At 42.1% G+C, this 24,994-nt stretch overlaps 1 long non-coding RNA gene across 1 annotated transcript in view; it reads left to right on the plus strand.

Annotated features, from left to right (window-relative positions):
* The first annotated feature begins 6,428 nt into the window (after window positions 1-6,428).
* LOC124623106 overlaps window positions 6,429-24,994 on the plus strand; it is a 56,146-nt gene continuing 37,580 nt past the window's right edge. The window contains exon 1 of the long non-coding RNA XR_006980676.1: window positions 6,429-6,554. This is a non-coding gene — a long non-coding RNA (uncharacterized LOC124623106). The remainder of the gene's footprint in view (window positions 6,555-24,994) is intronic.

A 24,994-nucleotide genomic window follows, 5' to 3' on the forward strand; every position in this document is an offset into this window, starting at 1 on the left:
TGCAAAAGTGGTCGAAACGTTGATTCACATTGTTACAACTAGACATTGTAATAAGATCTGAAGATTTTATTGTAAGCGTGTTTGTTGAGATAGGAGCAAGGTAATTGCTTTACGGCCGGCCGGTGTGGCCGTGCGGTTCTAGGCGCTTCAGTCTGGAACCGCGTGACCGCTACGGTCGCAGGTTCGAATCCTGCCTCGGGCATGGATGTAAGTGATGTCCTTAGGTTAGTTATGTTTAAGTAGTTCTAAGTTCTAGGGGACTGATGACCACAGATGTTAAGTCCCATAGTGCTCAGAGCCATTTGAGCCATTTGAATTGCTTTACGCGGAACCGTCAGACCTCTTACATCTCCGGGCATTGCAGTGCGTTATTGGATAGCACCAGCTTGCTCGTCCTTGGGGACTGGTCACTCTCCCACACATCCAAGTGCACAAATGGCGACGTTGTTCCCAGACCAGCGCAACAGCCGTATTGTACACACTCGCGGCGTTGACCCGCGTCTCCTTCCCGTGGGAATCCTATTGTACTGAGGCGTCGTATCCGCGGACCAAGCTGCGCTGGGGCAACCAGAAGACGAAAACCGAATTTGTCCCCTGCTGTGTCTACAGCGAAGGCAGTTGTGTAATAGGAGGTGAGGGAGTTTGGGAGATAGCGCTCGCAAAAGTTCACACTGACGACGCGTCAAGCGAACATTCACAGTTGACATCAAAGTAACAGTGTTGCAATTATTCAGGAGCAGAACTTAAAATGTTTTTTTCCGGAAGAAGTCTCTTTATTTTTAATTGTTTTCTTAAATATTTGTTTTTTTACCGGAATAATGTAGCCGTTTACGAGCGCAAATTAACATTCTCTTTGTTAGAGACCACATGGACATTCGTAATTCAGAATCATTGCCACAACTTATTACTACCAAATACACTGCCCTACAAAAACGTGAAGCAGCCGGAAGACACGGCCGGATGTGAAAAGTGGCTGAACGTTGATTGAAATTGTTACAATTTAAAATAACCTACAAAATGACATGAAATTTCCACGTCAGGCTGCTAGCATCGAAGTCGAATGCTCGCCTTCGTCTTATTGGGAGCATTTTGGGGAAGTATAGCTCATTTTTAAAGGAGACCGCGTATGGAATGCTAGTGCGACCCATTCTTGAGTACTGCTCGAATGTTAGGGGCCCACACCACGTCGTACCAAAGGAAGACATCAAAGGAATTCAAAATCGTGCTGCTAGATTTCTTAATAGTAGGTTCGATAAGCAGGCAGGTATTTCGGAGATACTTCGCGAACAGAAACGGGAATCCCTGGAGGAAATATTACGGTTTTTCAGCGAGCCACCATTGCGGAAATGTAGAGAACCGGCATCTGATGCCGATTGTAGATCAATTCTGCTGCCAAAAGCGCACATTTCGCTTAAGGACCACTAAGATAAGATGGAGAGAAATTAGGACAATTACGGAGGCATATACAGGGTGCTCCGCTGATAGTGACCAGGCCAAATATCTCACGAAATAAGTATTAAACGAAAAAGTATGAAGAACGAAACTCGTCTAGCTTGAAGGGTGAAGCCAGTTGGCGCTATGGTTGGCCCGCTAGATGGCGCTGCCATAGGTCAAACGGATATCAACAGCGTTTTTTTAAATAGGAACCCCCAATTTTTATTACATATTCGTGTAGTACGAAAAAATTATGAATGTTTTAGTTGGACCACTTTTTTTTCCTATTTAAAAAAACGCAGTTGATAGCCGTTTGACCTAAGGCAGCGCCATCTTGCGGGCCAACCATAGCGTCATCTGGTTTCCCCCTTCAAGCTAGACAAGTTTCGTTCTTTGTAGTTTTTTCGTTTGACGCTTATTTCGTGAGATATTTGGCCCGGTCACGATCAATGGACCACCCTGTAGACAGTCGTTTCTACCCCGCTCTCTTTTCGAGTGGAACAGGAAAGGAAATAACTAGTAGTGGTACATGGAACCATCCACCATGCGCCGTAGATTGCATGTAGTCGCAGATGTAGACGTGATGAAATGACTAGAGTTGCAATTCTTTGTGAAAGGCAGGACGGCCACCAAATTGCATTAGCGTTGTTCGAGTTTAATGTTGTTACTTGGTCTGCTAGGGTATCTAATTGGCGTGAAAAGAGCGGCGTCAGATGTTGAGTAATCATTGTGAACGTCACAGAGATGTCGCATACACGTGTGAGACAGCGTTGTCAGCACCTAACAGTTTCAAATGGGCCTCACTGCGGGTGTCCATTTGGTCACTTGGTCGAATCGTGCAGCATCGAGATTTGTGGCACATTCACATGTGACAATGGCTCAATGTTTAACAGCACGGGAATGTGAGGACAGGCATACTTGTCGTCGAAGTTCAGGTCGGCCACGTGTGACCATCACAAGGGAGGATCGCCATGTTGTGCACCAAGCACAGTGTAAGCCCTTCACATCTGCGCCTGGAAATCGACAACAAGTAATGGATTCTCTGCAAAATCCTGTGTCATCCCGCACCACTGGTCGAAAGCTATGAGAGGCCAGAGTAGAAGTTACCGTCCCACGCTTAGGATGTCGCTAACACCTCAACACAGACGGCTGTGTTTAGCGTAGTGCACTGACAGTACAGCATTGACTTCTCACGAATAGCGTCGCATTCTGTTCAGCGATGAACCACCGGGTATAACCTCTGACCACGGCTTTACTGACTGAGGTAACTCTGACGGCTCAACAGCATATCATGGACATCCTGCGTCCTAATATGTTAACTCTCATGCTACAGTATCGTGCTGCCATTTTTCAACAATACAATGCCCGCCAACATACGTACGTGTCTCTTATGAACTGTCTGCGTAATGTTGAGGGACTCCCGTGGCTAGCAGAATCTGCAGTTCTGTACCCAGTGGAAGACATGTGGGACAAATTCGGACTTTAAATCTGTCCCATTTCCAGTGCCTGGAATACCGAGGATCAGCTAATGCTGCTGTGGGCCACCTTTTCTCGGCAGAGGATACAATGGCTTTATGACACCGTTCCCCACTGCATGACCTTGTGTATTCAGACAAAGGGGGTACAACGATACCCTGAAAAGTAGGTTCATACTCCCAAGTTCATTGTAAATTTGGCTCGATTTTATAATCATTAAGATAATATACCCTCTCAACCCGTGAAGTGTCATTTCCTTTCCTCCTCTCCTTCGGGGTGCTCCACTTTACTTTTCTTGACAAGCATTGTATTATATCACGAATCAAAGGAATTTAACGCAAAATGCTTAAAACTAGAGACAGAGGTGAAAAAAATTTATGCGTTTATAATTTCAACGAAGTCATTCACGATCGACATCATTGCCATTTAAAGTACTAGTTACACTATGTGATTAAATGTATCCGGACACCCCAAAAACATACATTTTTTTATATTAGATGCATTGTACTGCCATCTACTTCCAGGTACTCCATATCAGCGACCTCAGTAGTCAATAGACATAGTGAGAGGGCAGAATGGGTATCACCACGGACTTGGAACGTGGTCACATGAATGGATGTCACTTGTGTCCTACGTCTCTATGCGAGTTTCCCATACTACTAAACACCCTTAGGTCCACTGTTTCCGATGCAGTAGTGAAGTGGAAACGTGAAGGGACACGCACAGCACAAAATCGTACAGGCCGACCTTGTCTGTTGACGAGACCTCCGACAGTTCAAGAGGGTCGTAATGTATAATAGGCAGACATCTATCCAGACCATCAACAGGAATTACAAACTGCATCAGGATCCACTGCAAGTACTATAACAGTTAGGCGGGAGGTGAGAAAACTTGGATTTCATGGTCGAGCGGCTGATCATAAGCCACACATCACGCCAGTCATTGGTGTAAGGACCGTAAACATTGAACGATTGAACAGTGGAAAAACGTTGTGTGGAGTGACGAATCACGGTACACAATGTAGCGATCAGATGGCAGGGTGTGGGTATGGCGAAGGCCAGGTGAACGTCATCTGCCGGCGTGTGTAGTGCCAACAGCAAAATTCGGAGACGGTGGTGTTATGATGTGGTCATGTTTTTCATGAAGGGGGCTTGCACCCTTTGTTGTTTTGCGTGGCACTATCACAGCACAGGCCTACACTGATGTTTTAAGCACCTTCTTGCTTCCCACTGTTGAACAGCAATTCGGGGATGGCGATTGCATCTTTCAACACAGTCGAGCACCTGTTCATAATGCACGGCCTGAGACGGAGTGGTTACACGACAATAACATCCCTGCAATGGACTGGCCTGCACAGGGTCCTTCCCTGAATCCTATAGAACGCCTTTGGGATGTTTTGGAACGCCGACTTCGTGCCAGGCCTCACAGACCGACATCGATACCTCTCATCAGTGCAACACTCCGTGAACAATGGGCTGCAATTCCGCAAGAAACCTTCCAGCTCCTGATTGAACTATGCCTGCGAAAGTGGAAACTGTCATGAAGGCTAAGGGTGGGCCGACACCATACTGAATTCCAGCATTACCGATGGAGGGCGCCACGAACTTGTAAGTCATTTTCAGCCAGGTGTCCGTATAGTTTTGATCACACACTGTACGTCTAAGGCAGCGTTTCTTAACATCCCAGGATTCGCGACCCTATTTTCGAACATTATTTCCGTGGTGACCAATACCCCCCTCTTCCCTCTCCCAGAATTTGAGTATTTTCACGTTGAATTTTTGCAACGTTTTTATGAATTACGTAATGAAATCGCCATTCTTCAGGAAGAGGAAGAGTTGACAGAAGCCGAGAGGTTTCGAGATGATTTATTTCACAAGAAATTGAGATACTTGGTCGACATATTCGAGAAGTTAAATACCATGAACCTTCAATTCCAAGGACATGTGTCGGAAACCGTTGGCAAAATTAATGCTTTTTGTAGAAAACTGGCATTGCGGATCCGAAATTAAAAGCAAAAAAAACTTGAAATGTCCGCAAATGTGGATGAATGTGCTAAAACATATAATTCTGAACAAAAACATGTAAAACTGTTTTTATAACTACTGTAAATCATTTAAACGTGATGGAAAATAAGTTTAAAAAATATTTCTTGCTGACAACCATAATACCTGGCAAGGCGTTACGGGTATGTTAGAGATCGATTTCAAAATACTCCTGAAGGTCTCGCAACAGCCGAAGAAGCATAAATCGCTCTTTGAATTTTGGGCAGGGATGGATGACATTTTTCTACACTGAAAATAAGGGCACTTCGTATAATCATTTTTAAAAGCCTGGCTTAGCGAAATCGGATTTTCTGTACTGTCTGCTTTGAAGACAAAATATAGATCTCAGCTAATCATAGAAAAAGAACTAAGTGTCTATTTCTAATATTAAACTCTCGTTCAGATAACTTTATTCTGCAAGCCAGGCCCAAGGGAGTCACTAATAATTGCTAAATTTGCTCTTAATTTAGTTTTGAAAAGTTAATTGTTAAATGCATTGTATGGTACTGATATAGTCCTATTTCTAAGTGCATAACATCAGAGTAGATATGAATGTTAATTTTTTTATTATATATACTTTGCTTTCCTTTCAGTAACTTAATCAATTTTCCGAAATCAAATTTTTTCTGACCAATGAGCTCCCGCCTCCAATTTAGTGTTATCAGTGATATCAAGTTGAGACTCGCTAATCTAAGGTATTCAATCATTTTGTTAATGTGTAACTTCACAAACTAATTTGAAACGTTAGAAGTATATGTCGTCTTATACATCTACGTCTACACTCCGCAAGCCACTTTAGCTGACGGCGGGTACGTTGTGTACCATGTGCAACTATCACTTCCCACCCCTCCACTGCCGCACCGTTCTTGTTCCAGGCCCAAGTGGTGCTGACAGAACGACTGTTGGCAAGCATCTGCAAGAGCTTGAATCTCCCTAATTTTCCTTTATGATATTTTGCGAAATATACAGGGTGTATCGTAATTAATAGCAGAACTGACATAGGTGGAGGTAAAAGGTGACAGAAGTAGTAACTTTTTCAGTAAACGTGAGTCCACAAACAAGCTGTTTGTGAGGTCATTGCTAATGTACGGTTACGAACCGCCATTGATGACAGCATGAAATGTTGTCCTATGTAACTGGAATCAAATTTCACGCATGTAACAGCGAGAAATACAACTCCAACTCGTTACATGTTACAGTTTACCGCATACTGACTGCTGTTAAAGGACGTGTTCCACGTGGTGTCGTCGGATTTGGGTGCAATACTGCACTCGTCTCTACTACGTGTTACGAATTCTTTCATAAACCTCGGGGGCGCTGGATATGGCAGTTGTGAAATGTCCCCAGACATGGAAGGACTTCATATTGGAGCTACTCGCGACATCTCGCGCGCAACCGGACAAACTAACAAGATCAGTGGAATGATCCCCACACAGCAACGCTGAGGCTCGATTCTCGCGAAACAGCGAGTGATCGCGGAATACGAACACGCACAGAAATACACGGGGACTTCGGATGAAACAGCTGTTCCACCTCGCGACAATTCGTAAGAGGCAGCTCAGTGATATGTGTAAAATATTCTTCTCAACAGTAACCACAGTGGTAAGCTTACTACCTTATACTTTTAATAATTACTTTAGGTTAACAAGTAACTACACTCCAACACCTTCTTCATAACTTTCATTTTCTGGGTTGAATTCTACAGTATTACAGATTTTCATTTTCATTTTTATATTTACTTTTCGCTCTCTACGTTGAGTTTTTGATCCGTTATAGAATTGGAACTATTCTTAATTTAATTCTGGGACAACATTTTAAATGCGTAACAAAGTAAATTCGATGACTCACTCGGCAGGTGCGGTGCACTTTAGCCGCTGCCGATCGCATGAGATGCCATCGAAGAAGAGTATTGCCCTGACTTGTAATACACGTCGGCCTAGCAGGCAATGTTATCTTGCAGCCGGTCCGGATTGGGATCGGACTTGAATTAACACAAAAAACATACAACTGTAAAGTCTTACGAAGTGTGTATGCACCAGGTGCTTAAGATGTAAGCGTTTCGTTAAATACGTGAACGATAGGCGTGTTTACATGTCAAGAGGTCTCGTTTTAGAGGTTACCCTGTCGTCTTTCTTGCATGTTGCGCATATCTACTAAAATACCGTAGGAAATATTTATTCAATAAACTGGTTTTTGAACCTTTTAGGCTCAACTTCAGTTGGTGCACGGGAGGCCACGTGACTATTTTATAGTGTGATGTTGGGTGTTGGCATGCGACAGCATGGACGGTTTTGTAATTAGCGTCCATCTAGCAGCTTCCATTGCGATTATTGGTTGGTCACACATCACTGACTTTTCACTGGATTTAAATATACGCTCTAAAAAAAAAGACGCGCTGACGGAATGACACGAATGGGACAAAAATCGGTAGATGGGATGTACATGTACAGACAAACGAATCATTACAATTTCATAAAAACAGGATGATTTATTCAAGAGAAAGAGCTTCTGAAATTGAGCAAGTCAATGACGCGTTGGTCGTCCTCTGGCCCTAACCCAAGCAGTTATTCGGCTTGGCACTGATTAATAGCGTTGGCAAGACTCAATCAATACCTTCACTGCGCGATAACAATGGTGAAGTCACTGATGACAGTGCTACTAAGACAGAGTTATTAAACACGGTTTTCCGAAACTCATTCACCAAAGAAGACGAAGTAAATATTCCTGAAATCCAGTCAAGAACTGTAACAAAGCAGCTTAAATCACTAAATAAAAGCAAGGCCTCCGGTCCAGATTGTATACCAGTCAGGTTCCTCACAGAGTATGCTGATAAAATAGCTCCATATTTAGCAATTATATACAACCACTCGCCCAAAGAAAGATCCGTATCTAAAGGCTGTAAAATTGCTCAAGTCACACCAATACCCAAAAAGGGAAGTAGGAGTAATCCGCTGAATTACAGGCCTATATCACTAAGGTCGATTTGCAGTAGGGTTTTGGAACATATACTGTCTTCGAACATTATGAAGTACCACGAAGAAAACGATTTATTGACACATAGTCAGCACGCATTCTGAAAATATCATTCCTGTGAAACACAACTAGCTCTTTATACTCATGAATTAATAAGTGACATCGACAGGGGATGTCAAATTGATTCCATATTTTTAGATTTCCAGAAGGCTTTCGACACCGTTCCTCACAAGCGTCTTCTAACCATACTGCGTGCCTACAGAGTATCGCCTCAGTTGTGCGACTGGATTCGTGATTTCCTGTCAGAAAGGTCACAGTTCGTAGTAATAGACGGAAAGTCATCGAGTAAAACAGAAGTAATATCCGGTGTTCCCCAAGGAAGTGTTATAGGCCCTCTGTTGTTCCTGATATACATTAACGACATAGGAGACAATCTGAGTAGCCGTCTTAGATTGTTTGCAGATGATGCTGTCATTTACCGTCTTGTTAAGTTATCAAATGATCAAAACTAATTGCAAAAGTCATCAGATGATCAAAACGAATTGTAAAATGATTTAGATAAGATATCTGTATGGTGCGAAAATTGGCAATTGACCCTGAATAAGGAAAAGTGCGAAGTTATTCACATGAGTACTAAAAGAAATCAGCTAAATTTCGATTACGCGATAAGTCACACAAATCTGAAGCCTGTAAATTCAGCTAAATACTTAGGGATTACAATAACAAATAACCTAAATTGGAACGATCACATAGATAATATTGTGGGTAGAGCAAACTAAAGATTGCGATTCATTGGCAGAACACTTAGAAGCTGCAACAGGTCTACCAAAGAGACTGCTTACACTACGCTTGTCCGCTCTATTCTGGAGTATTGCTGTGCGGTGTGGGATCATCAGGTGGGACTGACGGATGACATCGAAAAAGTACAAAGAAGGGCAGTTCGTTTTGTATTATCGCGAAATAGATGAAATAGTGTTATAGACATAATACGTGAATTGGAGTGGCAGTCATTAAAACAAAGGCATTTTTCGTTGCGACGGGATCTTCTTATGAAATTTCTATCACCTGTTTTCTCCTCCGATTGCGAAAACATTCTGTTGGCGCCCACCTACATAGGCAGAAATGATCATCACGATAAAATGAGAGAAATCAGGGCTCGCACAGAAAAATTTAAGTGCTCGTTTTTCCCACGTGCCGTTCGAGAGTGGAACGTTAGAGAGACAGCTTGAACCCTCTGCCAGGCACATTATTGTGAACAGCAGAGTAATCACGTAGATGTGGATGATGTAGATGTGGATGTCTTCCTGAGGTACATAGTGCCAAATTCTGTCCAACTGGCGCGTTGGATCGTCAAAATGCCGAGCTGTTGGAGAGCCCCGCCCACAATGCTCCAAATGTTCTCGATTGGGGAGAGATCCGGCAAACTTACTGGACAAGGTAGGGTTTGGACGTTTTGCGAGCACGAAGACAAGTAGTAGACACTCTCACCTCATGGAGGCGAACATTATTTTGCTGAAACATAAGAATATCGTCGACGTACCGCTGTGCTGAACGGTGCAGCGTGTGACAGCCAAAAGGGTCCTGTTATGAAAAGAAATGGCACCCCAGACAATCACTCCTGGTTGGCGGGCCGCATGGCGGTCGACAGTCAAAAAATGGTTCAAATGGCTCCGAGCACTATGGGACTTAACTGCTGAGGTCATCAGTCCCCTAGAACTTAGAACTACTTAAACCTAACTAACCTAAAGACATCACACACATCCATGTCCGAGGCAGGATTCGAACCTGCGACTGTAGCGGTCGGGCGGTTCCAGACTGTAGCGCCTGGAACCGCTCAGCCACTATGGCCGGCGGTCGACAGTTAGTTTGGTGTCCCACCACCGTCTGCGTCGTCTCCAGACACGTCTTTTCTGGTCATATGTGCTCAGTTGGAAGCGAGACTCCTCACTAAAGAGAATTCTACACCAGTCAATGAGACTTTTTACCTGGTGTTTTTAGCTCACCTTTTTCAAATTTCGACTGTCCAGCCGTTTCAACCAACATCCCATCAACACAAATTTTTACTGAATGTATTATTTAATGGACCAATTACACTACTGGCCATTAAAATTGCTACACCACGAAGATAGCGTGCTACAGACGCGAAATTTAACCAACAGGAAGAAGATGCTGTGATACGCAAATGATTAGCTTTTCAGAGCATTCACAAAAGGTTGGCGCCGGTGGCGACACCTACAACGTGCTGACATGAGGAAAGTTTCCAACCGATTTCTCATACACAAACAGCAGTTGACCGGCGTTGCCTGGTGAAACGTTGTTGTGATGCCTCGTGTAAGGAGGAGAAATGCGTACCATCACGTTTCCGACTTTGATAAAGGTCGGATTGTAGCCTATCGCGATTGCGGTTTATCGTATCGCGACATTGCTCCTCGCTTTGGTCGAGATCCAGTGACTGTTAGCAGAATATGAAATCGGTGGGTTCAGGAGGTTAATACGGAACGCCGTGCTGGATCCCAACGGCCTCGTATCACTAGCAGTCGAGATGACAGGCATCTTATCTGCATGGATGTAACGGATCGTGCAGCCACCTTTCGATCCCTGAGTCAACAGATGGGGACGTCTGCAAGACAACAACCATCTGCACGAACAGTTCGACGACGTTTGCAGCAGCATGGACTATCAGCCCGGAGACCATGGCTGCGGTTACCCTTGACGCTGTATCACTGACAGGAGTGCCTGCGATGGTGTACTCGACGACGAACCTGGATGCACGAATGGCAAAATGCCGTTTTTTCGAATGAATCCAGGTTCTGTTTACAGCATCATGATAGTCGCATCCGTGTTTGGTAACATCGCGGTGAACGCACATAGGAAGCGTGTATTGGTCATCGCCATACTGCCGTATCACCCGGCGTGATAGTATGGGGTGCCACTGGTTACACGTCTCGGTCATCTCCTGTTCGCGTTGACGGCACTTTGAACAGTGGACGTTACATTTCAGATGTGTTGCACCCCGTGGCTCTACCCTTCATTCGATCCCTGCGAAACCCTACATTTCAGCTGGATAATGCACGACCGTATGTTGCAGATCCTGTACGGGCCTTTCTGGATACAGAAAATGTTCGACTGCTACCCTGGCCAGCACGTTCTCCAGATCTCTTACCAACTGAAAACGTGTGGTCAATGGTGGCCGAGCAACTGGCTCGTCACAATATGGGCAGCTGTACCTGTACTAGCCATCCAAGCTCTGGTTGAGAGGTGGTTGTTCTGGGTACTGATTTCTCAGGATCTATGCACCCAAATTGCGTGAAAATGTAATATCATGTCAGTTTCTAGTATAATGTATTTGTCCAATGAATACCCGTTCATCATCTGCATTTCTTCTTGTTGTAGCAATTTTAATGGCCTGTTGTGTATTTGGTGTCATTATGAAAATCTGAATTTTCTCCACATAGGTAGAAAGTTGCAAGTCTGGCAATAGCTGAGTACAATCAGAGAAGCTGACGCACTGCTGTTTACTCTGCTGGCCACTGTAACTCACCCGGGTCAAAGCCTTCAGTAGATGATACTTACTGTGTACTAAACTTTGTGTCTGACAAACTGTACGTTTTACATATTCTTTTGCACAAATTTACTGATCCTTTGAATTTTGTGCTGGTAAGCTCAACCTCCTATTAAACTTTATACGAATTTCTGCCTTAATATGATCAGATAGCACTGAAGCGGTAACATATGCTAATTTGTTGCAAAGTTCCACGTATCAGTTTTCAGACTATTTTTGCGCAACCTTATCATTCTTTCTTGATTTTTGTAATTTTTAATTTGCCAGAGTTTCATTAATATCGTTTTTTCCGAGCGTGATGAAACATTTTTGAAAAAGAGTTTTTGTATGATTGTTGCACAGATTCCAATTTTGTCACAAAATGACGTTTTGATGAAAACAAGTTGTGGATTTATCGTTGATCCTCTGTTCCGAAAGAATCCCCAACCGTTTCTTTTGTTCCTAATAAAGGTCTCCTATATTTTGCTAAAATCATAGGTTAGCAACTGAACACCCGAAGAAAACAAATTATCGAAAGTACTGTTTGGTAGGCCTTATTTACTTGCTAAATTCATAAGATTTTCAGAGCAACAGCAGGCAGTCACTTGCAGAAATTAAAGTGGATTCAATTTTTTAACAGTCGATCAGTTTTTCATGTGTTGTATAGCCCTAAATTTGAAATATTACAGATAAATCCTTCCATTTCACTTTCTATTGAAGGCGTACTGAACTTGAGCACTAATTTCCATCAAACTATATGCTCTAAGAACACGATGCATCGTAACAGTGGTTTACATGACAATCTTTATGAGATAATTTTAGATCTTCAAAGAAATATGTCGTCGAAGAAAATTCAGTCTTTTCTTTTGAGATACGAGGGTAAAATCATTAATTTTTGCTGATAATTTCTTGGTTAATTTCATTACCACATACAAGGTACGTGAGAAAAGCGCCAACACTGCGCGCGATCTGGCAACACTGTGTTGTTCTACTTGTGAAAAGCGGTGTGACCATTCCAGATGCTCAGCTCGAATTTCAGCTCTTTACAGCCATCATTTGATTTTGGAGAAGGCCATCAGTGGAGCTGTGTTTTTGTTGTGCGTTACGAAAATGGAAGAGTGAAAATTAGAGCAACGTTATGCCATCAAGTTTTGTGTTAAACTTCGGGAATTTCCGAGTCTGAAAAGTTGAAACAGGCGTACAGGGGAGATTCCTTATCAAGAGCACAAGTTTTTCGCTGATGAAAATCGTTTTTGGAGGCCGGAGAACACATTGGAGGCAAACCTCGTTCAGGGAAACCTTCAAATGGAAAAACCAATGAAAAAGTCGAACGTGTGTGTGTGCTCTTGTGAGATCAGAATGACGTTTAACAATGAGGATGACGGGTGTCCTAATAATCTTACACATTTTCATCGAACATCAAATTTTGATCGATGATTTGCACCTGCAGAAGGTTTGCACATAGTGGAAGTTGCATTATGACAACGCACCATGTCACATGGCCACTTTTATCAGGATATTTTTTACCACAAAAAGGATTCCTGTTGTTCCACAAACGCCTTATTCATCCGAAAAAATGACGTTTTACCATTCGTGCACCCAGGTTCGTTATTGAGTACACCATCGCAGGCACTCCTGTCTGTGATACAGCGTCAAGGGTAACCGCAACCATGGTCTCCGAGCTGATAGTCCATGCTGCTGCAAACGTCGTCGAACTGTTCGTGCAGATGGTTGTTGTCTTGCAGACGTCCCCATCTGTTGACTCAAGGATCGAGACGTGGCTGCACGATCCGTTATAGCCATCCAGATAAGATGCCTGTCATCTCGACTGCTAGTGATACGAGGCCGTTGGGATCCAGCACGGCGTTCCGTATTACGCTCCTGAACCCACCGATTCCATATTCTGCTAACAGTCATTGGATCTCGACCAACGCGAGCAGCAATGTCGCGATACGATAAACCGCAATCGCGACAGGCTACAATCCGACCTTTATCAAAGTCGGAAACGTGATGGTATGCACTTCTCCTCCTAACACGAGGCATCACATCAACGTTTCACCAGGCAACGCCGGTCAACTGCTGTTTGTGTATGAGAAATCGGTTGAAAACTTTCCTCAAGTCAGCACGTTGTATGTGTCGCCACCGACACCAACCTTGTGTGAATGCTCTGAAAAGCTAATCATTTGCGTATCACAGCATCTTCTTCCTGTTGGTTAAATTTCGCGTCTGTAGCACGTCATCTTCGTGGTGTAGCAGTTTTAATGGCCAGTAGTGTATATCTTAATAACTGTGAACCCAAAAGTGATCTAACTTGCAGGCTTTGTGAATAAGCGACTAGACAACAAGATAACGAGAGGAGGATTCCAACAACCAGCTAACGAAAAAAAGAAATTTGTGTATGGCACTTCGGCCAGAAGTCCCCTTCCAGGGAGTTCGGCCCTCTGATACAAGTCTTTTTATTTGACACCACTTGGGGGTCTTGCGTGTTGATGATGATGATGAAATGATGATGACAACACAGTCACCCAGTCCATTGCCGGGAAAATTTCCCTCCCCCTCCTCCCTCCCCCCCCCCCCCCCCCCCCGCCTCCCTGAACTTCCTGGCAATCGAACCAGGGGGCCTGTTTTCGAAAGTCATCAATGCAAACCACACGAATACTAACTGGTGATCAACCAACCACTGAAGAGATAAAAATACTCAATATTAAGAGAAACATTGTCAAACAAAATTTATTCACGACTTTGAGTGCCACTTGGAGCAAAAATAGTGAATCAGGTGACGTATATCATATAGAAAGTGCACATTGCAATTTTTTCAGTCATCTTGACATATTTGGCAGCTGTATCATAATTATTCACTGAAGTCAGACAGTTCGAGCTTGGCCGAAGATTTTGAAATGCAACCCTGATATTTTGTTGTCCTTGACTTAAGAAGCTTCTACTCACAAAGTATTAAATTTTGTGGGGTGGGAATTACTACATCTTCCTTTGGTCGCTTAGAAAAACTTCACACAAAATTTGAACATTATCTGTGATTTGATGGAGACATATAAATCTCAACTTTATCTTCGATAAGGATAGAAGCTGAAGCAATGAATTAGAATTTGTGCCATAACTGGGACTTGAACCTAGGGCTCCTGCTTACAAGGAAGATGTGCTAAGCACTACGTCACTAACCACTACACTACTAATGATGATTAAATGTGCTGAATGTGCCGGCCAATGTGGCCGATCGGTTCTAGGCGCTTCAGTCCGGAACCTCGCTGCTGCTACGGTCGCAGGTTCGAATCCTGCCTCGGGCATGGATGGGTGTGATGTCCTTAGGTTAGCTAGGTTTAAGTAGTTCTAAGTCTAGGGGACTGATGACCTCAGATGTTAAGTCCCATAGTGCTTAGAGCCATTTGAACCTTTTTTTTTTTTTTTTTTTTTTTTTTTTTTTGCTGAATGTGTGCATTGAAGTTTGGACTAGGATAGTCCGTGCAGCGATCCTAGCCATAATGCTACCTTGGTGTAGTGGTTATACTCCGTTCATCATAAGAATAAACCTCGTGTAAACATTACACTATGTATTCTTCCGCGTTTGCTGTGACCCCATTGGATTTCGTTTCAGGTGGAGCGGAAGCCACTCTGTCTCGAGTACAGTTAAGTACTATAATGAGGATACGTTTTCTGCTGTTCGTTACGCGTACATCGACTCGGTGATAATACTGGACAACAACTTTACCGGCGCATTTAACTTGGAAAGCACTGCCTAGCCACCTGGTCAAACGAACTACAGTGATGTGAACAGTTGTAGTAAAGACAAGAGGCGAACTGAGAACAACATAGCCTTGAGTGTCAATTAATTTTTAAACAGAAGTAAATAAAGGTAAAACTCAGTCCATACCCTTCTTAGGTGATCTGAAGGAAAACATCCTCTCGGTCTTAGCTAACGTGGTACTGTAGTTAAAAACGAGAGTGATGCAAATTCCTGACTTTAACAAGGGTAATTTTTCTACATGAACTATGTGCGGCGTTAAAGCGCGCTCTGGGATTTCACCATGTAGTTAAATATTGAAGCCACCGAAGGTATTACAGTCAGTCGCCTGGTAATCTCTGAACTTCTTCCATATCGTACTCCGACGAAAGTGGTTCACTTCAGTACCACTACACTAATAGCGAGACGATCAATGGCAGAATTCCAAGACACCAGAATCCTAAGATAAAAATGAAGTTGAAGGGATGAAGATTTGACATGTCCGCCTCGTCCTCTTTCATGACGTACTGCTCTGCATTTCGCCATCGTTCGACAGTGACGTGTCACAAAGCTTCGTGCATTAGTTCCAGTAAGTTTGGTAGCTTAAACGTCTTGTTATTTCTCGCGACAAATCCCTTAACTTGGTTCCAGATCAATTCTGTCGGGTTCAGATAGCATTGTTACCGTGACAACCGTAAAAATACAGAATTTGTGCAGTGTGCTCGACGCCGTGAAAATTGCTTTCCGTGTTTCTACTACGCTTTTCACTCCGGCTTGTGTGAGAGACCACATCTGTCCTATAAAACGACATATTCAAACAAAGAGTATTTGATTTTTCATTTTTTTCCAAAAAATTTAATTGCGTAATGTTTTCGTAACTTCAAAATCTGTAACTATCTTTTTAATGTATAGATAATTAAGAATGTGTATTTGCAATGAAAACCAGAATTCTGCGTGTGATATGTAATTACAAACCAGAAGACGTGCATTTTTCTGGGAAAAATTATGGTTATGTATCAATTAATTACCGCATATTGATAAATTTCATATTTGAATGATTTAGGTATTCAAACAGAACAAAAAAACTGTTGCCCACAACGGTTTTCGAACCAACGTCCAGCAACCCTTTCAAATCAACGACACTTTCGATTACGCCTAGCCGACAATTTGCACTGCGTCTCTCATATTTATTACAATATTTCTCAATGAATGGAGTAGTGCATCTGTCGAGTAAGCAGGAGACCTGAATTCAAGTCCAGACTGTGGCACAAATTTTAATCCATTGCTTCAGCTTTTATCCTTATCGGAAATATTTGGGATGGTCAAATGGGTACCTGTCGACCAGTTCACATTCAATGACCCATTTAATGTACAACATTTTCGGATATCTTACAAACATGACATCATCTCAACATTTGCAACTTCTGGAGGCATATTGTATGGGTAAAGAAGCGCAAAGGTTTAAATCAGAAATCTAGAAGATTATTTGTTGTGATAGTATGTTGAAATTTAGTTTCTTGAGATATCCTGAGTAACTTGAAAAGGAAGCGAACTTAGACGAAGTCAAGAAAATAATCAGAAGCACAGAGTCAAGAAAATAATCAGAAGCAAATATAAATAACTAGACTTTTCAGACAAGGAAGACTGTCATGAATTACTGACATTATTATTAAATACAATTAATTTGAACATTATGTTGGTTCGAGCCAGCTGATTCATGTTACAATGTAAATAAGACAATAGTCCAAGTCGCACTTCTCTCTTACTGTACATTGGCGGTTACAGCGCATTGGCCATCATCAGACCCCTTCTCAGTTGTTTACATCGTCAGCTCATCATCTGCAAACACTAGCCCTTTTTTATTTTGCCTGTTGCAGCAGCCATCGCTTCCTCAGTCATCCTTGATTTCTCCCAGCTGGCTTAAATCTTCTTATCTGAAGATATAATCTTTCTTCGGACGGTCTTTCGAAATGTTCATTCTAATTTCTCTTATTTTCTTGTATTTTATTGAGGATTTCCGAATTTCGAAATCTGTCGGCTCTTGTGCATCCTTTTACTACTCTTAGAAACCTCATCTCTGTGGCCTGTATGCGACTTTTTTGGCATTTACTGAAAACCCACGATTCACTTCCGTAAACAGGTACTGGAACTACTATTGTCTTATAAATTTTCAGTCTTGTTTCTTTCCTCGTCTTATTTTTTAGACTTCTATTTACTGTTCCTCCTATATTCCTAAACTTTGCTAATTTCCTCTCTATGTCATAGCTATACTTCAATGGGACGTCACAGTAAGAATAGTTAAAATCTTTGAGTTGTTCTATTGTTTTATTGTTGATCACAAACTTTGTCCGTATAGGATATTTCCCTTTGAAAGCCATTGATTTTGTCTTCTTTTCTGAACTTGTCAAATGACACTCTTCACAAACCTTATCTACTAATATTCCCCTTCGTAGATCATCTTCATTATCCTCGAGCAGTTATAGCGTCCCCAGTGCCATATTACGAAAAGACAATATTTATAAAGAAGACATTCATAATTTGTAAGAGATTTTTTTTTTCTCATGTAGCCTTAAAATAATAATTTCTCTGTGTAGGTTTAGATTGCAAAGAAATAATTTATGACAGAATGATCTAAAGAGACGCCCAGTTACACTCTTTTGTTAATTTTTTAGTCGACCTGACTTCTTCGCTTGTCTTGAATGTGTCTAGAGGGACATCTTGTGTGTGCTGACGAATGTAAGCATATTTGTATGAGTTAAGCATATAATATACTGATTTAATATTATTGTTCACTTTTAATTTGTAAGAGGTGATCCCGATTTCATGTCCGCCGTCCTTGAATTAACCTGCATTCAAGTAATTTACAGCTCAACAATCGCAGCGGCCGATGCAGCCAACGACGCCATTACGTGGCGATATTAACTTATGAAAATTTAACGGAAGCTGAAAAACTCGCCCGCTATTAGCATAATATTAATTTTTCTCCACAGCCGCACGAAGTTGCAGAAATACTTAGCTTTAAGATTCTTATTTTCAGTAGCATAGCCGAGACCCAGAGCCAGGACTCCGACTACAATACAATGGTCAACGGAGGTAAGAAAAATACTCTCGCGCGTGTGTGGGCCGCAATTGTAATTAATAACTAAAGATCTTTTGCTTTAACGTCAACTGACTAGCCGAGGAAATTTATATGAAAAGTTTATTACATTGTTCAACTTAAATATCATTTTTATGAAGGCCCACCACGTAAGTCGGCAACAATCAAAAAATAATAATAACAATAATAATATATACATTAAATTACGACGGCCGACGGACGCGAGATTGGCGCCGCAACTTTGGGGCCCGATTAATATGATTCTATTGTATTGAATGTAATTATGTATGTGTCTAATTGTTGTAAAATATTAATGCTTATATGAATTCTTTTACGTGTACAACAACAAAACCACACCCTGAGGAGATCTGGAGAGGAAAAAGTGTAGAAAAGAAAAAGGATTGCGAGAAAGAAAAATAAGTAAGGTAAGGCCTATTGTGCAAGCATCCTGTGTAGCTCTGTGCGGAATATCGAACCCATGTGCACATGAGATACCTTCGGTGTTTTGTGTATTTATGTGTTTATTTTTGGAGGGGATAATTATTCGTTTTGTGTATTTATGTGTTTATTTTTGGAGGGGATAATTATTCGTGTGTGTATCAGTGTTAAAGATTCGTCAGTGGCTTAAAGTGAATTTAGTATGGGTAAGATAGGACAACCTAAAGCATCCGTACCAGAAGAACAAAATTCTGTTAATATGGAAAGTGAGGATCATTTGCAATACGTAAACGAATCCCAAGCCACCGCCTCGGATAACATAATTTCCGGAGCGGGGGGCGAGGATCTGTGGACGGTGAATGACGCTCCACAGCAGAATGGGAATAGAGTAACAACTCCACTGCCTGGGCAGGGGGGCCAATCGAGTGCTAGATTAAGCGGGGCACCAGTATGCTCACCGATTGCAGACCCATTTGCAGAATTTCTGCGCAGGTTAGAAGAAAGAGATAGGGAAAGAGATCAGAAACTGGCTCAGATGCTCCATGAGCAAGAGCAACAAAGAGAACTGAAAGAAAGGGAAAAGGAAAGAATGTCAGAACAGAGGGAAAAACAAAGAGACGAAAAACTGGCTCAGATGTTCCATGAGCAGGAGAAAAAATTAACGCAAAAGCTCATTGAGCAAGAGCAGCGCAGTGAAGCAAAACTCGACAGTATCCAAAGCGAACTTGCCGAGATGCGGGACGCGTGCAAAGAAATACCCGATCTTGTGCAAAGCTTAGCCGGAGAGATGCAAAAATTACAGATATCGCAGGCTAGGCTTGAAGACAATGTCCAGACTTTAACCAACCGCGTAGATAATGTGGAGATAGATGCACGGAAAAGTATTGACGCATATTTGGAAGTGCAAGCTCAAAAAGTAGAAAAAGAATTAAATGAATGGCTAGAAGTAAAGGATCGCGAGATATCTGCAAAGATTGAAAGCGATGTAAAAACAGCTGTAGAACAAGCGACTGCGGCCGCGAGTGTAAATATTGACGCTAGCGCTGCCGCACTACGTGCCGAATTAACACAGATCAAATCCCGTGTGACTGTGGAGTTGCCAAATTGGCAACAGGAGGTCGCGCGGAGACTGTCTGCGTTGGAAAGCAATGTAAACAGTGGCGGACAGATCATGAATCCGACTCCGCGTACTGATTACTGTAATAACGCTGACGGTAGGCAGGGTGCGAGTGCGCAACCGCAACCTAATGCGAATTGTGAGCACGAACAACATGCGATACCGTGCAGCGCACATCACGAAGTGATGACTGTCCCAGAATGTAGCAATCAGATATGCAAAAAAGAGGACAATGTAATAAAACACAGGACATTCCAACCCTTCAATAGCGAAAAACGAAATGTCCACCCTGTTGTATTTATTAAGAGCTTCAGGAATGTGTTTCCCAGGACATGGACGGAAAGACAAAGAATACAGTTCGTGGTCTCCTTTATTCAAGGTGACGCGGCACTGTGGGCCACCGACGTGTCCGAAAAATGTCTAACGATGCAACAGTTTGAAGGTGCATTCTTGCAAAAATTCTGGTCCGATAGCGTCCAAGAAAGACTACGAAAGGAGTTGTACAGTCCAGAAATGTACAATCCTAAGATGGGAACGTTACGCAAATATTTCGAAAAGTATATAAACAAAACCAGGTACTGGGACGAGCCAATGTCCGATCGTGACATAATCAGATTAATAAAAATGAAGTTGCCCAGTGAAATTAAAAGATATTTCATCAATGTGCCGGAATACGATATAGAACAATTCATGGAAATAGTGGATTCTGTTGACCTATTGATCGAAGATATGAAAACCGAAAACAAGTGGAACCATGCAGGCTATAATCAACACAAAGCCGATTACAATACCAGCCACAGTAATGGTAGTAACTTAGTACCAAATGGTAACGGGAATAGGCAAGAGCACCGGCAACAGAATCAAGGCACAAACAATGGCAATGGTTATAACGGCAACGGTTATAATCGTGAAAATCGAAAGAGACATCATGATGGACGCATGAGTAATGGACATAATGGTAACGGCAATCCGCAATGGCGGAACAACCGAAACCAGTGGCGTGGTCGTAACGAACCGACACCACAGTGGCAACAAAACACAGCGCCACAATGGAACGCCAACCCAGGTCCGTCACAGAACATGTCAGGGAGTTACAACCGACCACCACAAAACCAGAGCCATACACAATATCAAAATACACCATCGGGGAGGCAGGGCGGCCAACCCAACAGTAGCAACAACAACAACCAGAACCACAATGTGAGGTTAGTGGAAGTGACAGACAACTGTCAACCCACTAATGCTCATCCGTTAAACTAAAGACAGCCACAATACGCTCTCCGTTGTTGGCTGCAGGATGGTGTAGTGAGGGCACATTCACAGATGACAGCCATAAACTTTGTATGCTGAGATACAATGAAGGAACAAAAATAGAAAAGGAACTTGTAGACATACCGCAGAAATGTAACCGAACCGACAAAAGTGTTGTGCAGGCTATATTGCAAGCAGATATGTACGGAGCACCAATACACATAATAGTCGATACCGGTGCGTCAACCAATGTCATGAGCGCAAATTTTTACAAGTACTTGAGTCAAAATAATAGAATACCAGTATTGCCAGTGAAGAATTGTCGTGTTACAGGTGCAATAGGTGCACAATCTCATATCATAAAGCACCAGGTGCAAGTCGAGTTTACGGTAGGAAATGAAGCAATGAAAAGCTCGTTCCTAGTAGTTAAGGGATTAGGTGTTGCTTGCATCCTGGGGATGGAATTTTTACGCCAGAGGGACGCAAAAATCGACCTCTTGTGCGGGGAAGTAAGCCTTATGAATGAGGATAGACGTGTAATTTTGCCGTTGTTGAGGACACGGGAAGTGCACGGTAAATATTGCCGGAGCTTTCAAACGAGATTCGAAGGAATACAGGTAATGAATTTATATTCTGACTTAAGTACAAGACAAGCATGTTATAAGGAGTTTATTACTGAAGACAGAGAGGAAAAAAGGAAACTGATAGCAATGAAAGTTAGGGAGTCAGAACATTTGACTGAAGCACAACAAAACGAATTGACTCAGCTACTTACAGATTATGAGAATGTGTTTTCGGAAAAACCTGGTGTTATCGAGGGCTACACCTATAACATCGAAGTGGTACCTCACGATACTTTATGTCACGCAAACTACATCATCCTGTGGTCGAATAAGGAGGCAATTACAAAGGACTCTATCCATACAAAGACTTAAAGAAGTTCGCTCAGTAGAGCAACGTTTACATTTGTGTGTAGTAGGTTAAGTTTATAGTGTATTTTTTCTGTGTGTAAATGTTAAGATTTTAGTGTAACATTTAAAGACAATGAGGCACACAAGATTAGTGCGATTCAATTTTGTAGATGTTAAGGAATAATAGTATTTTTAAACAATTGCATTTTGAAGAAAAAAATGAACGTAGGTTTAAGAATAATTTGCAAACCTCATGTTTGAAAATGCTTTAAAAATATTTTTAAAAAAAATTCAATAACATGTAATGATGAAAGAATTTTTCATTAGTGTGTCATGAATATTTTTGAACTGTAGTAGTAATGCAACTTATGAAATTCAATATTATAGTGTATAAGTCGTTTCATGTATTTATGTCTATACCGATCTTGAAATATGCTCAAGCATAATTTACTTAACAATGTGAGTGCAGGGTGTACATCACCCAAGGTACCTCATGTGTTGTGGACAAAGTACAAAGCAAATCAGTAAACGCGACTACCGCTAAGCACTGTTAAAATATATTGCCATCTGCTAAGGCAGAGATTTGCACGAATTTGTAGTGTAAATAAAAGTCACAAATCTAACATTAATCTAGGAACTTGCACGCTAGGCCTAGATTATAAAATGTCTACAATAATGCGAGAGGCAAAGTTTTGTAAAGTCGAGCCTGGCTCTGGAGAGCAAGTACGCAATGAGTGGGCAGACATGACATGGGGACTTACCTCAGATGAGACGGAAATACAATTGTATAGTCAAAAAATCTGAAGGCAAGTACGACTCTAAGTGGAAAATAAAAAGAGATAATTAGTGCGAGAGACTGGTAAAATCCAGCACTAGCCAAAATCCAGTTCAGACCGAATGAAATACATTAGTGTTTGTGAACTAATCGAAACAGTTACTTTAAGCAGTGTGAAAAACTGTGAAGGTGAAACTGTGATATGGACAGTGAAGTGCTAGTATTGAACGTTCAACAGCGGTGAGGACGCCAAACGCCAATATTACGCACGAAAAACTGTGAATTTGCTTATAAATGTGAACTGTTAACGTGACGTGAACCCACAGTCAATATTTTTGGGACAGACTGTAGTTTCAGTGAGCACAATAATGCGAGATTGGAATGCGATGCGTGGACTGTTGCAAAACAGCGACCGCAGAAACGGCGAATGTTTGTGCTAAGCTCGTATTGGGACACTCACCAGTGCCTGCGAGTGCGGCGAAAACATAAATAATTTTATCAAGACAAAAACTGACGTGTAATGGAAACAGTATTGCATCAAAACTGCATTCACGGGAGAAGGTCCATGTCATGTTTTCTGCAAGACAGTGCTAGCTTGACACTCGGAAACTGGCGAAAACTTAACAACAACTGCCGCACTAATAAATGCTCCTTTCCCACTAGCGTAACCATCTGCAGCGGGAAACAAATATTACGTTGGTTGTGTGTGTGTTTCATGTACTACGTCGGAGATGCGTAGCAGAGCTGACTCCTGCCAACAAGAGCGGGGGGCGGATATCATCCCACTCCGCCACGCCCGGCCGAGACAGAAGCGCATCGCCAACGGTGCAGCCGATCAGCTGATTCTGACGTTCCGCGACGGCGAGACACACGCTGGCGTCGAGCGGGCGTTGACCTCTCCGCAGCCGCCGCGAACGCCGAGCACAGAACACACCAACCGACGCCGTCGCGAGCCAAACGTCGCGGCGTAGATCATCAACGACACCGCAATCAATTGTTTTAATGACCTTATTTTTTGCATAGTGCAACAAAAATATTTGTATGCACATCCTGTACTCCAATGACATTCCAGAAACAATTAAGTGAAAGTGACCAAAGCAGTTAGTCTGTCGCTCCGCCGAGGTTTTCCCCAGGTTTCCCTACGGCCGCGCCAAATGGGGAGCGAACAGTTGACACCCCTGGGACTTCAAGTTTATGGACTAACTCGTGATTGTATACCTTTGAACACTGCAAAAGTTGCAACCCTAAGAAAAAGCAACCAAAATAAAACTAGTTGTATTCTATGTCCTTTTGTACATGACTGCATACGTAACCAATTGTATATTATATTGTTATGTAGATAACTTCATCTGTATTACACTTTGTGTGCAACACACCTCAGTAATTACAACATACGATGTGACATATATAGACTATGAAAGAAAACTCTGCGTGTGGACACTGTGGACATGAAAGTGGAAATATTTATGTCAAAAAACACGAACATTTTTTATGACATAAACATTTCGGGGGGCAATATAGCGTCCCCAGTGCCATATTACGAAAAGACAATATTTATAAAGAAGACATTCATAACTTGTAAGAGATTTTTTTTTCTCATGTAGCCTTAAAATAATAATTTCTCTGTGTAGGTTTAGATTGCAAAGAAATAATTTATGACAGAATGATCTAAAGAGACGCCCAGTTACACTCTTTTGTTAATTTTTTAGTCGACCTGACTTCTTCGCTTGTCTTGAATGTGTCTAGAGGGACATCTTGTGTGTGCTGACGAATGTAAGCATATTTGTATGAGTTAAGCATATAATATACTGATTTAATATTATTGTTCACTTTTAATTTGTAAGAGGTGATCCCGATTTCATGTCCGCCGTCCTTGAATTAACCTGCATTCAAGTAATTTACAGCTCAACAATCGCAGCGGCCGATGCAGCCAACGACGCCATTACGTGGCGATATTAACTTATGAAAATTTAACGGAAGCTGAAAAACTCGCCCGCTATTAGCATAATATTAATTTTTCTCCACAGCCGCACGAAGTTGCAGAAATACTTAGCTTTAAGATTCTTATTTTCAGTAGCATAGCCGAGACCCAGAGCCAGGACTCCGACTACAATACAATGGTCAACGGAGGTAAGAAAAATACTCTCGCGCGTGTGTGGGCCGCAATTGTAATTAATAACTAAAGATCTTTTGCTTTAACGTC

Source organism: Schistocerca americana, chromosome 7 (assembly GCF_021461395.2).
Source record: "Schistocerca americana isolate TAMUIC-IGC-003095 chromosome 7, iqSchAmer2.1, whole genome shotgun sequence".
NCBI lineage: Eukaryota > Metazoa > Arthropoda > Insecta > Orthoptera > Acrididae > Schistocerca > Schistocerca americana.